General features: G+C 50.9%; 1 protein-coding gene across 1 annotated transcript in view; it reads left to right on the forward strand.

Annotated features, from left to right (window-relative positions):
- Positions 1-4,267: 4,267 nt before the first annotated feature.
- Positions 4,268-12,855, forward strand: part of FAM214B (family with sequence similarity 214 member B) — a 33,326-nt gene continuing 24,738 nt past the window's right edge. Inside the window, exon 1 of the mRNA XM_008927715.3 lies at positions 4,268-4,363. The gene's annotated coding sequence lies outside the window, so the exon portion shown is untranslated. The remainder of the gene's footprint in view (positions 4,364-12,855) is intronic.

A 12,855-nucleotide genomic window follows, 5' to 3' on the forward strand; every position in this document is an offset into this window, starting at 1 on the left:
TGCCGAGCTGGCGAGGCTTTCAGGCTGGTTTTATACGGGAACCGCACGGGGAGCGTGCGCTCGGCAGTCCCGGGTGTCACGTTTGGGAACGTGCCGTGTGCCAGGGAAGGCACAGGGAATCGCTGCGTGGTGGGAGCCGGAGAGGTGGGCTTGCTCACAACCCACCCTGTGAACACGATCCAGCAGTTATCATTTGCCTCCGGGCTTTCCAGTCTCCTTTTATTTGATTTTTTTTTTTTTTTTAAAGGAAGGTGTGTAGTATTTGCAGCTGCTGGGGAAAGGATATGGTAGAGGAATGCTGTGCTGTGTTTAAGAGTATTTTAAAAGTCGCTTCCACACAGTGCCTTTTTAAAAACCTCAGACAAGCAAAGATTTGCTTGAGAACTGTCCTCTCCCTGAATCATTTCTCTTAGCTTTGGCAAAGAGGGGAAGTCGGGAAGTTGTGGAGAGCGTAGCAGGCTTGAACCCTGACACAAAGGAGTGTCTTGGCGAACTTGGTAACACACGAGGAGGTGAACAAGGTCTGGCAGGTGGAACAGGAGAAAACTCCCAGTGTGATAGCGCTAGAGTTGCTTTCGGCAGGGCTGGGCTTTAGGATGAGGACGGGGAGGATGAAATCATCCTGTAAAGCCTCGTCATCGCCCTGTTTCACAGCAGTAATTCCCACCGTGCGGGTCTCGGCGTGAGCGAGCAGCGGGGCCCTGGTAAGGACTACATGTCCCAGCATGCAGCTCCCTGTGCTGAGGGCAGGGCACTGGTGGGAGCTGGGAGGTTCGTGCAGGGCTTGGGATCCGAGGGGCACTGCTGCTGCCACGGCGTTTGTTGCACAGGACACGGCACCTGCCTTCGCCTCACCTGCAGCCGCTGCCCCCATAACGCTTCACTGGATTCCTGCTGGCTCTCTTAGGCCTGGACACGTCCCTTCCCCTGGAGCCTGGGGTGGTCAGGATGCGCGGGGACAGCAGAGTCCTGCTGTCACCACAGCTGCAGGGCTGTGGTCCCTGGGGAGCTGGGCTTGTGGACCAAGGTCCAGCTGCAACTGGGGCAGAGCTGGGGCTGTTTTAGCTCTGCCACTCACCTGCCTTATTTCTGTTCCCCATGTGAGAGGTTTCTTATCCCGTGACAGAAGGAAAGCTGGTGGAGTCGCTGCACCTTTTTGGGAACCCTGCTATTCGAGGCAAAGCTTGCTGAGGAGCTCTCCTGCTTCCTTGCCTTTTCAGCAAACTGAGCAGAGCAGCTCTAGATGCTCTGTTCTTCATGTCTGCCCTCTGCAGAAATGGCCTTTAGGGAATTACAGATAATTTTAATTTTACTGTTCTTTCACTCCTGGTGGGTTCCTCCAAAGCTGCTGAAGACCCCAGTTTGTACATCCTCCCTCAACTGGTGGTGCTGAGCTTTCCCAGCTCCTCTTGCCTCAGCTGTTTCTGAGCATGTGGAATAGGAGAAGGAAGGGAGGTTCCCTCCCTGAGTTCAAGGGACCTCTCAGAGCAGAGAAACACATCTGTGTCTCTGATCTTCCTTGTGGTCTGCTACCAGCTGCTTGCCCTGGCACATTTCTGCACGGCTGTGCTGAGAAACAGAGGCCAGAGATACCTGGACTTTGCTCACTGCCTTTGAGGGTGATTCAAGGGGATAGCTATTGATCTGACTCTTCAAAGTTGATGACTCTTGACTCTTCCAGAGTCCTTTACCTGCCCTTACTGCTCTGGGCTTGCCCACGTTTGTCCTCTGCTAGATTTGTTTGGCACCATCATGTGCTGTGTGGGAATGCACCATGCCTGGGGGCCAGGACGCTTCCTGGATGCAGAACAAGAAAACCTGTTGTTGGTTGGTTGGACCACAGATGTGAAAGGAGAAAGTGATGTATAGTTAGAACAGTGGTGTCCTCAGCACACTGTCAATGGATCTGTAATCAAATTATCAGAAGCTTTAGTAGCTGGAGGAATTAATGAGTCGAGTTTGAAGCAGGACAGGTGTGAAGGGCAGCATGGGAGAAATCCTGAAAGGAGACATTTGTATGTTAACAGATGGCTCATGGGGGGTTACTTGCAGGTTACTTAGTGAGGTTGTTGCATCTTACTTAGTGAGAGTCTTCTGTGAGAGGGTTTTGCCTGATGCCTCTCCATCTTGCATCACTCCCAGGGACCCCCTTCCTCCAGCAGGCTGTGTGGGTCCCTGTGTCCTGGTAACACCATGTGATCATGTTTCTGATCCTTCCTTCTGTCTGCAGTGCCTGGCACCTTTGCTCCCTGACCAGCTCTCTTCCTTTGTTTTTGGATTTTGCTTTTGCTCATGACCAAGTGAAGCAGGTGAATATAAGCTCTAGAGAACTTGGTCTCACAAAGTTTGAGGCCTGCTTTAAAAATTATTTTCTTTGACTGAGAAGTTTCTCTGCAAGTCTTCATCCTCACTTTGGCTTTGCTCCTGTCTTTCACAGTCTCCCTTGCTTGGCCTGTGAATGCCCAGCTGCCAATTAACATGTTTTCCCCCTGTTTCCGTCTGCGTCTTCAGCTGGTTGTGAATCCTGAATGAAGAGCAGCTGAACTCACATGCTCTGCATTTCAGAGAGCTTTTTCAGGACTGGCCAGTGGTTTGCAGTCATACTTGCCTGTGCTGTGGCCTGGACAACCCGCCAGCTAAGCAGCGTGATGGTAGAACAATACTTGGACGGGAAACCTTCAAAGGAGTCCTGTGTGCTGCAAAGTGGGAAGTTAGTGATTCAGCTCCAATTGCTTTTTAGTAACAAATCCATGTCCTGGGCCAGGGCTGATGTCAACCCTGTGATTCTTCTTGTTGGAAGTGAACAAAGATGCAAAGCCCTTTATGCAAGAGCTGAGGTGATAATCCAGATCTCCTGGCCTCAGTCCATTTGGGGTAATTGCATTCTTCCTGGGGAGTGTTTTCAACCCATCGCTGTCAGATACATTGCCGTCGCTTCCTGTGCTGCAGCAGTATGTGGGTGGCAGCACTTCAGCCATGTCCAAAGCAATTCTTGTCACTGCTCAGGCTTAGCGCCTTTCTAGCCTTCTCTGAAAGACAGTGGGGTAGGGCATGGAATTGGTGGAGGGTTTTAAATATATGAATCTTTACATATACTCGAGCTACATTTACTGGGGCTTGCTCTGCTTATAAGCTGTCCAAAAAGATAGCCCTTGTGACTGCCTGGTGCAGCTTCCAGGTGAGACATCTCCTGGGATGCTGGTGCAGGTGTCATTAAGCACAAACTTTCTGGATGCCTTCATGACTGTTTTAAGAGCTGGTGTCCCAGTAAGTGTGGCAGTGCCTCCCTGCATCAGCATGTGAGGGCTGTGCTCCTGGAGCACTGCCATCCTGGCTGCCCGCAGCTCTGGTTGGAGCTGGGCTGTGCTGCTGGGGGTGTGACAGGATGGTTGCCTGTGCAGGAGGCCAAGCTGGGGAGCAGGGACTGCCCCTAAGCAGCTTTTGCTCGTCATGCCTGAGGCCAGGGGAATGTCAGACCTGATCTTGGGGAGGCGGGTATTGTCCTCATTTTCAGGACCTGCTAGGCATGAGGACCTAGCAGAGTGTGATCTCCAGTGGTCTGTAATTATAGCGCTGGGAGCCTGGGGAGGAGGCTTAAACAACATCTTTGTGATGGTGTTGGCAGGCCTCTCGGAGATTTCTATTAAGCAATTGTCGTTTTCCCCCTTCACTGTAGCCTGGGAAACGCTGCGGCGCTGGATTTCTCTTGGTCTGTTTGGGTTGCTGGGAGGGGTGTCTCTCCAGCAGTGGAGTTTGTCCCTCCCTGCCCTGGCTCCATGTCCCCATGGGGTGGCTCAGCGGGTGGCCTGTGGGGACGGCAGCCAGCGCCTGCTCCTGCAGATAAACCATATGCCAGCACACCCACTCGGGTACTGGCACAGCTCGTGTGGTGCAGCAACCTACAGCTGCGTGGGTGGAGAGGAACAAAGCTGAGGGCACAGAGAGGCCTGTGCTTCCCACTGAAATCCAGGGAAGAGGGATGGTGGCTGTGACCTTAGCAGCCCTTTCTGGAGAACCAACCATCCAGGGAACTGGGGGAATAGCTGGATCCCAGGAGAGAGTCAGGGCTGCAGCTGGAAGGATGGCCTCTGGTAAAAGATATGGCAGAGTCTTTGAAGTGGTGGGGTGCTTGGGGTCTCTCACTTCTCTGCCTGGGCCACTAACTCACTTGGCTCAGGTGAGCAATTACTGCCTGCCCAGTGTTCTTGCGTGGGCAGGGTATTCCCCAGCTGAGCTGAACCTGTGTCCTTGCACTTGTCTTTCCAGGTGATTCAAGACAGCTGGAACAAGAAACCCCAAGACCACACTGCAGGTGCTGACAGCTGAGAGCTGCCTTCTCTATCTGCTTCAGCCCTACATGAAGGTTAGCACCGTTCAATCATCACCAACTTCCCTCCCTTCACCAGGGCTGAAGCAGGGAACCCCATGTTCTCCTCCCCTTGGCCCACAGGGATAACTGTGTAGTGTAGGTGTCACCCAGGTGAGGTGAGTACCCACACAGCCAAGGCTTGCTGGGTACTCCTGCCTCCCACCTGGCTGCCAGTGTGGCAAAGGGAACCTGGATGTGTGTAACCAGTGCTGCTAAGACTGTTTAACCCTGCACACAGTTGTCAGGAGCTTAAGGGTGGTGTGTTCTAAACCCTTGGGAACTGGCAGTCCATGCTGTTTGCTGCACTCGTCTTTCTGCATGCCAGCAGGATTGAATGGGAGCATTTTCCAACTGCTGTTCTCTGCTGTCCTTCACCTGAACCCAGCTGAGACTTCACCTAGAGCTTGTGGCAGACGTAATCATGCTCTCTATTAGAAGCAGTTGAGCTCTGCCTGCATTTTCCCAGGATTCTGTAGCTTGGCCTTGGTGTATGAGGCTTAGAGTGACACTGAAGGGTTTCAAGAGGACCAGTGGTCTTTGTGTTGCCACTGGCAAGAAATGTTACCTGCTCTGAGGTAACCAGCCTGAAGCATAGTGGGATGGCTGTGGGCTTCCTGCCCTGTCTGTGGATGCTTTGTGCCTGCCTAGGGTCCAGCAGTGCTTGCTCCACCTCCACGGCGTGCTCTCACCTGGAAGGGAATCCTCATCAGCACTGTGCCTCCAACAGGGCAGGCACCTTGCCCTAGAGCTGAGGTGTGATTTGGCTGGGAGAGACTATATGGGGAAGCAGTAGTTTAGGATGCTTGGCTGCCCAGGCTCTGCTGCTCTTCCTCCAAAGTGTCTGCCAGGGAAGTTGGGGCCTGTCCAGAGACAGCTGGAAACTGGGCCTGAGGCCATCTTACCCTTCAGCGTGATGCTGAAGTGGTACCCACAGCGAGTGAGGCAGGGATAGATTTACCTGTGAAGCTGAAAGGAAGGAAGGAAGAAGTCCTTCGCTCATGTCAGTGCTCTGTGCTGCAGATTCCTGATCACACAATGCAGCGACTGACCCTTTATCCAGCTGGGTTGTGGCAGTAACTGATACCTGCTCCATGACAAGAGGACTTTATATCTCTCATCGTGATGAAAAAGAGACATGTTATATGGCAAAGACCAGAGAAAAGGTTTGCACTCAGTTCTGCTGGAGCTGCTTGAAGATCCCAGTCCACCAAGTTTGCAGCATCCTGTCAGGGTTCCCCTGCCTTTTAACAAGGGGCATTTTAACAAAGGGCTCACCACAGAATCACAGAAAGGCTTGAGTTGGAAGGGACATTTAAAGTTCATTGCATTCCAACCCCCCACCATGGGCAGAGACACTTTCCTATAGACCAGGTTGCTCAGGGCCCCATCCAACCTGGCCTTGAACACTTGCAGGGATGGTGCATCCACAGCTTCTCTGAGCAGCCTGTTCAGTGGTGCACCACCCTCTGGGGTAGCATTGGACACACTTTTCTCCCACTCACCCTTGTTGACCAGCTAGCTTGATATCTTCATGGGCAGCAAATCTCCCATATGTGTGTAGAGCAGCAGCTTCTCCTGTTACTTGCCCATGGCACGAACCTCTTCTCTGATTTGTATATTGCCTGCCCCAGGTGATATCAGTGAATTTATATTTGGGCTGGATTAATGGTGTTAGTTTAATTTAGTGCAGCTGGCAGTAATCTGGAAGCCATTAAAGCTTGTAGACCCTTGGACAGACTCACAGTGCCTCTCTTGGGAATGGGATGGAATGCTTTGCTGGGAAAATCAAAGTCTGGGCAAAGTGGAGGTTATATCTTCAACAGAAAGCAGTCAGCCTAACATCCTTCAGCCTGCTCTTTTGTATATGTGGGCTGCCATTGCCCCTTGGTCTGACCAACTGATTTAGGAGTAGATCATCTTTCCACTGAAAATCACAAGAAAATGCTACCCCTCCTTCAGAGGTGGGGCTCTGGGTTCCTTGTGAGTGTTGGACTGGAATCCCCCTTTTGCCCTACCATCTCTGTTGCAAGTAATTTGGGCATTTAAAGACCCTGTTCATGGGAGTGTTGGGACAGCTGGATCCTTGTTCGGTTCTTGCTGCTCCCAAGAATGGAGCAGAGGATCATCTGCTGAGGCTATTTTAGGTTTCTGAACATTGCTGATGTCCCTCTGAGCTCCTATTTGTGTGTGATCCTGCAGCTCCCTGCTAAGAGCTATGTGAGACTCCCGTATCCTCATGTGAGAAGGTTTTGCTGGGGCATAGTGTCCCAGGGCTTAGGAAGAACTTCTAATTCCTCACTCACCTAAAATGTCTCAGCCATATCAGATGTATCTGTGCCCCCTTTTTTTAGCATTAGCTTGAAATACCCTTTAGACCTCGCTTTGCAGGTGCCCATGTGTTGCCTAGTGGGAAGCAGGCTGCAGCTTTCCAACCTTTTTCTGGCAAAAATGCAGCATCTTTCCTGTTCACAGCAGCTGATTCCAGTTGTATTGGATGGGAGCACGCGTTGCAGAAAACAGTCTTCCATGAAACCTCTCGATGTGGATATACTCCAAAGCTCACAGCGGAATGGGATGAGAGCCTGGCTCTGGCCCTATATGTATGGCTGGATGGCTCCTTGCCCTCTGGCACTGTCATCTCCCAGCCCAGCACAGCACAGGGTGAGGCCTCCCAGCCTCTCCCTTCTTAGTACACCCAAGACTTTTGGCCTCTCTGCACTTTTTGGTTTCCACCTGCTCAGGTGATTTTTCAGCATCACTGAGCATTGCAAAGTTTCATGTTGGAGCAAGATGTGGCTCTGCAGTTTTGGCCCATCTTTATTTTTAGCTGTGCAAGACATGTTTGATAGTATCAGAAGGAAGTTGCATGGCCTCCAGTGCTCCATGACTCATCCTGGATCAGGACCGAGGCTTTGCTAGCTTCTGCTATAACCCTCAAGTGATGTAACTGGTTGTGGTGGGCCCTACTAGATCTGGGAAAGGGCAGAATGGGGAGGGGAGCAGAGCTTTTAAAAACTGGGTTTTTTCTTGCCTAGGAAGTCATTAAATTCATTTGTTTAAAGATATTGGCAGGTGTCACACCCCGAGTGTTGTTCAACAGGGCCCTTTGTCTTCCCCTTGCATCTTGTGTGGGAGAGATGAAAGCAGAGGAGCTCTGCTTACCCCCTGGGTTGGGTAACTGTTTAGTGGCATATCACAGCAGTGGAGGAGAGTTTCTAGGACAGGAAACAAAGCAGGATCCTGTCTCTGATTCAAGCCACAGTGAGTTTGGTACAGCAGAGCAGACCTGCCTGAAGTGGAAACTGGCTGGAGCTGAAGATCAGAGCCTTAGGAGGTGCCAGCCAGGATACAGCAAGAAGAATCTGGGACCACCATTCCCATCAAACCTGGCACTGCCACAATGTAGAAAGAGCTCATGGAGCTTTCTGACCTGTCGGCAGCAATGTTGGGCTGGGCTGGGCAGGTGGTGCATGTCACCACCATGGAACAGGCACTGTGGGACAGGTGAGGATGTTAAGTATCCTTGCCTGCCATAGCATGACAAGGGGTGCAGCTAGAGGGGCCTCTATTCTCCAAGTCTGGCAGCCTCTGTTGCACCTTGAGACTGGGCAAGGTGAGATGTGATGCACCTGAGTCCAGAGTAGGCTCCTCGCCTATGAAGTGGGTGGGGATGATGTTTTTTGGGAGTGGGCTTCCACTTCTGCCCCCTTTGCTTCCTTGGGGTGATGAACAGCCCTTTAGGAGCATGTTTAAATTTTGGGTGTTGTGCCGCACGTTTTATTTGTGGGGCAGCAGGGAGAAGACAGCAAGGCTTGGGGGAACAGAGATGAGTGGGACAGGAGGGAATACTGGAGGGTATTGCTATGGCAACTTGCCACCGGCAGCATCGCTGGCATGGCAGAAGAGCAGCCAGAGCAAATGTGCAAGCTGCCATAGCCCTCAATGCAGCCCCGTCCCAGCTGTGACATGGGCTTGGCACCGCTGGGCTCCTGCCTGACAGTCTGTCATCCTGAGCCGTTCCCCTCAGGCAGCAGCCTCAGGGTGGGTAGCCAGGGGTCTTTTGTCCATCTTCTTCCCTCTTTCACCCCTCACTGGGGTATGGGCAGGCAGCTCCTGTTTACACACCTGTTCTGTTTGAAGCCTTGAGTTGCAGAGCAGGCCCAGCCAGAAAAAAGCCAGTCTCTTGAGCCCTCTCACTGTACCATGGAGGAAAGTGAGTCATTCTGCTGCCCTTGCTTATCCTCAGTTAATCAGTGGAAGTGGCTCCAGTCATGCCTTCACTTTCCCAGGATGCCTGGTGCTGTACCATGCTGTCCACCTCACAAAGCCAGTTTGCCTTACACCAGGGTATCTGTACTCTGAGGGAGAGCAGACTCTCTCATGTGCCTTCTGATATGGTGTGAGACCATTCTCTGGGGCAGGTGAAGGAGAGGTTAAACATTTTTGAAGCTGCCTTTGCATAGACCCAGATACTGGTAGAGAGCTGGCTCCTGTTGCTGAAGGGAGCTGGGAACATTGTATGCTCACTGCACAGAGAGAATGGCTCAGGAAGCAAATCTCCAGCCTGGCAATAGTGTGAGTGTGACTGAGACCTGACCTGTCATCCATGATATACCTTAAGGCCTGGATGTGAGCCAGGGGAAGGGACCTGCTGGCAGCAAGCACAACCTGCCTGTGTCAACGTGGATGTCTGTGTGAGCTGTAAACCTCTCTCGTTACACCTCTCAAAGGTCACTGCTCACAGTGAGCTACAACACCCTGCCCACAGCTCTGCACCCAGCCCAGAGCCAGAGGAGAACAATGCTCTCAGAGAATGCTCTGGGGTCAGATGTCTGGGCTTGCCATGAGGTGACCAGAGTTTGTCTGGGACTAGGATGTTCAAGCAAAAAGGGACAGGATAGGATGCCTGTCTGTGAGCTACCCAAATGGCCCTGCACTCACAAATGTCACGATACTTGCCTGAGCTGTGACCCCTCCATCCAACTCTGAACTAGTACAAGGCATCAGAAATTCCCTAGAAAACCATTTCACCGTTTCCAATCTGCCACAGTGTCCTTCTCTGAGTTAGGGTTGCTGTAACTGCCTACTGCTGTCAAGTGCTACAGTTCCAGTCATCTTAAAACTCCCAAATAGGCAAGACTTGTTTGAAAAATGTCCCCTGGACTCCAGACCCTAGTGTTGCCAAGGGAGAGCAAACAAGGAGGTGGAAGCTGGGACATGGAGGCTCTGGAAAGCCGCCTGCAGCAGACAACAGTGTGCTTCCTCCCTCTCACTTCCAGCAACCTCCTTCCCTTTCTAGATGGAAACAGCTTGCAGGTGTAGCTTCCTTCCCACAGAGGAAGCTGGGACACTGGTACCTGACACTGAAGGACATTTTGGGTCAGCAGCTCGAGCACGGCTTTCTATGTATGTGACCTTCAGCACTCGGTGTGAGAGTTGGCGTTAGACTGTGCTATGGGTGCAGAAGATGTCAGAGCATGGTCAGAACCCCCTGAGCCAAACTATAGTTCCCTCTGAGCCTACTTTCACAGCCTGTGGTTTCTCATCTTTCCTCTGGACTGAGGCCCCAAGATGTGCTAGAAAATATCATGGAGTGATGCAGAGCCCAGCAAATGAGGCTCTGGGTTATGTGTGTGTGTGTTGGGGTGGGAATTGCCACTTTCTAGGGAAGAGGGTGTTTTCTCTTTTGCTGTTTGTACAGCACCTTGCACGCCAAGATCCCAGCCCGGGGCTAAGTCTCTGGGGCGCTGTGACCCCATGAGTTACAACCGTGTCATCTTTGAAGTGCTGCTCCCTCCTTTTCTGTCTTGCCTGCTCATACTGCACATTATTAAGCACAGCACAAAGCATGAGAAAAGCCCAAAGGCGACGGGGTCACATACTCTGCTCCCGATTTGGGGAGGAGTTAAGGCAGTCAGTGCTGGAATAAGCATTTAGGGAGAGGCAGCCAAGAGAGATTTCCTCCTGGCTGAGCAGTGGTGTTGAAGTTTGGAAAGTACTGTGTGGGTTACGTGCTGCTTCCATTGCCTAAGGCAAGTCCAGGACATGCATATCTACTGAGGTGGGGACACCGTCCTGAGCTACATCACTCTTAAAAATTGGCTGGTGTCTGTGGGACATGAGGAGCAACTGAATGCAGATGCTGCTGCAGGAAGACTGGTGGGGATTTCAGCAGAAAGATGATAAATCATTGAGACCGAGAGGAAACTTTGACTCGGTGGGTGTTTCTACCTTCATTCTCAAAATTGTGAGAAGATAGCTGAGTTGAGCAGTGCTGTACAGATTACCCTGTCTGGAAGATGCATAAGGAGTCGTTTGCAAGAGCCACCTCTGTGCTCAGCTCAGACCTGGAGAAAATGCCTGGGTGCTGTGCACCAGGGTTTTTTTGCTGCCAGTCAGCACTGCTGGAGCTGTGCAGAGCGAGCACAGCACCAGCAGGATCAGGTTAGCACTGCCACTCAGCAATGCCTTTCTATACCAGCGTTTGCATTGCTGATGAGATTAGCATAGCTGGGCCAGCAGTGGACAAAGGGGGTAATTCTCAAGATCCTCTCTGCTTCAGCTGCCAGCAAAATGAAGCGGTTATGGCATCAAGTAGCAAGTCTGAGCTTTGCTTTCAATTCATCTTCTAACAGCAGCAACAGCTAAAAATATGAGCAGTTTTTGAGAAACTGGAATATTCTCAGGCTTTTTGTCTGAGTCCAGTCTGCCAGCCTCTCCTCTAGGCTGACAGTCTGGGATCTTAAGGTATTTGCTATGATCTGTCCTGGCCATGTAATAAATCTGGAGAGAGAGAACAGAAAAAACAGTGGCATCACTCTGCCAACCTAAAAGTGCTCCTCTTGCTGCTGTGCCTGTTCCCTGTAACCAAAGAGCTGTTTCATGGCTTAGATTTGTTGTGGAAACAGAATTGCAGTTCCTCTCTTTCTCCTGTGCAGCTATCTCCCTGGCAGCCCAGTAGGAATGATTTATTATAGATTTCAGCTCTGTTTAATTCTGTTTCCCTACAATATTACACTGTTAGAGTAACTGAGCAAAACGCAGTGGTGTTTCCGGAGGAAGGCTGCTATCAGAGGCCACCCCTGTAGCAGAGGCTGGAAGCAAGGAGGAACAGTTTACCAGGAAATGCCTGTGTTTGTGTGCTGGGTGCTTTGGGGAAGGAAAAGGCATCTCACCATTAAAGCTTCCTCACTACAGGACTCCAGACGTTGCTGATGAACCTCTTTAAGCAGCAGTGAAAATGCCACCCTCCAGAGCCTGGGAAAGGTCTGACCAAAGTGGTGGTCTGGAAAGAAAAGTCAAATTCTGTCCTTAAGTCAACCTCAGTGCTATTTTTGGAGTGGTTTTTGGTTTGGGGTTTTGTTTGAAATTACTTTTTGGTGGTGGTGGTTTGCTTTGGGCTTTTTCTGGTACTGAAAAGAAATGGTATTGCTTGTGCAAATCCCTGTAAGGAAAGAGAGAGAATTTCCTTTGGAGTGAGCCTGCCTGAAACTCGATACATCTCTGATGTGTGTTAACAGAGAAATGAAAAGATAGTGCCATAAAGTGATAGGGGATAATGAATTTCCTCTACTATTATGTTGTCCTGGGAGATAGAGCTGGGGCAAGGGTATTGCAATAACGTTATGCTTTGCATGACAACAGCAGCAAATACCACCTTAACACACATCCCTGGAGAGGGGTGAAAGGGTCAGTTTTCACAGAGTCCCCAGGAAGGTGGAGCAAGGCAACCAAGAAGACAGGAGTCTGGGAATAGATGCCAGGAGATTTGCAGATGAGCAGTGCTTAATAGCTGTGCATTTTTTGCAGCTTAAGTTCTGCTTTCCCATTCCGTGGCCCAGCTGAACTGGACAATGCTGGGCTCTTAACCTCACTGCAATCTCGAGAAACACAGTAAAGAAACCATAACTTTAATAACATTTGTGAGATGTCTGACCCAGAGCCTGAATGAACAAATCTTTAGCTTCTCTGTCTACAAGGCAGATAGATGGGTGGTGGCTTGTTAACCGCACCAGGCAGGGATTTTAAAGGATTCCGTGGTGGGTGAACACTGCTGTAGACCTGATCCTGGGAAGCTTAACTGGTAAGCAGGTCCTCAAAAAGGGTTTCTGTAGGTGTATGGTGAAAACAGAGAGCCTGAAATCAGTACCTGTAAACTTCTCATCTCCTAGAGCTGGACCAGAGAATCAAGTCTGTACTCAAACACATGAATCTTTCAAAGTAAAAAATGCCCCGACCTGCTCTCAAGGAAACATCCCCTGCCAGCCTTTTGGGACCTAGGGCACTCCTCTGGTTTACAGTGCTCTATCTGGCTCTTTAATTTTTTTTTTCTGGGCACTGCTAAGTTATATGCATCTGGTGCAGAGCCCTGAATGTCCTGGTCCCCTCTGGTGACAGAGAGCACATGGGTAAGTTTGTGGGGCCAGATGTAGCCCAGCAGAGCTGGGTGCAGTCCATATGGCCAGCAGCAGATTGGGGCCAACTTC

Source organism: Manacus vitellinus, unplaced genomic scaffold (assembly GCF_001715985.3).
Source record: "Manacus vitellinus isolate BGI_N305 unplaced genomic scaffold, ASM171598v3 scaffold_36_pilon, whole genome shotgun sequence".
NCBI classification, from domain to species: domain Eukaryota; kingdom Metazoa; phylum Chordata; class Aves; order Passeriformes; family Pipridae; genus Manacus; species Manacus vitellinus.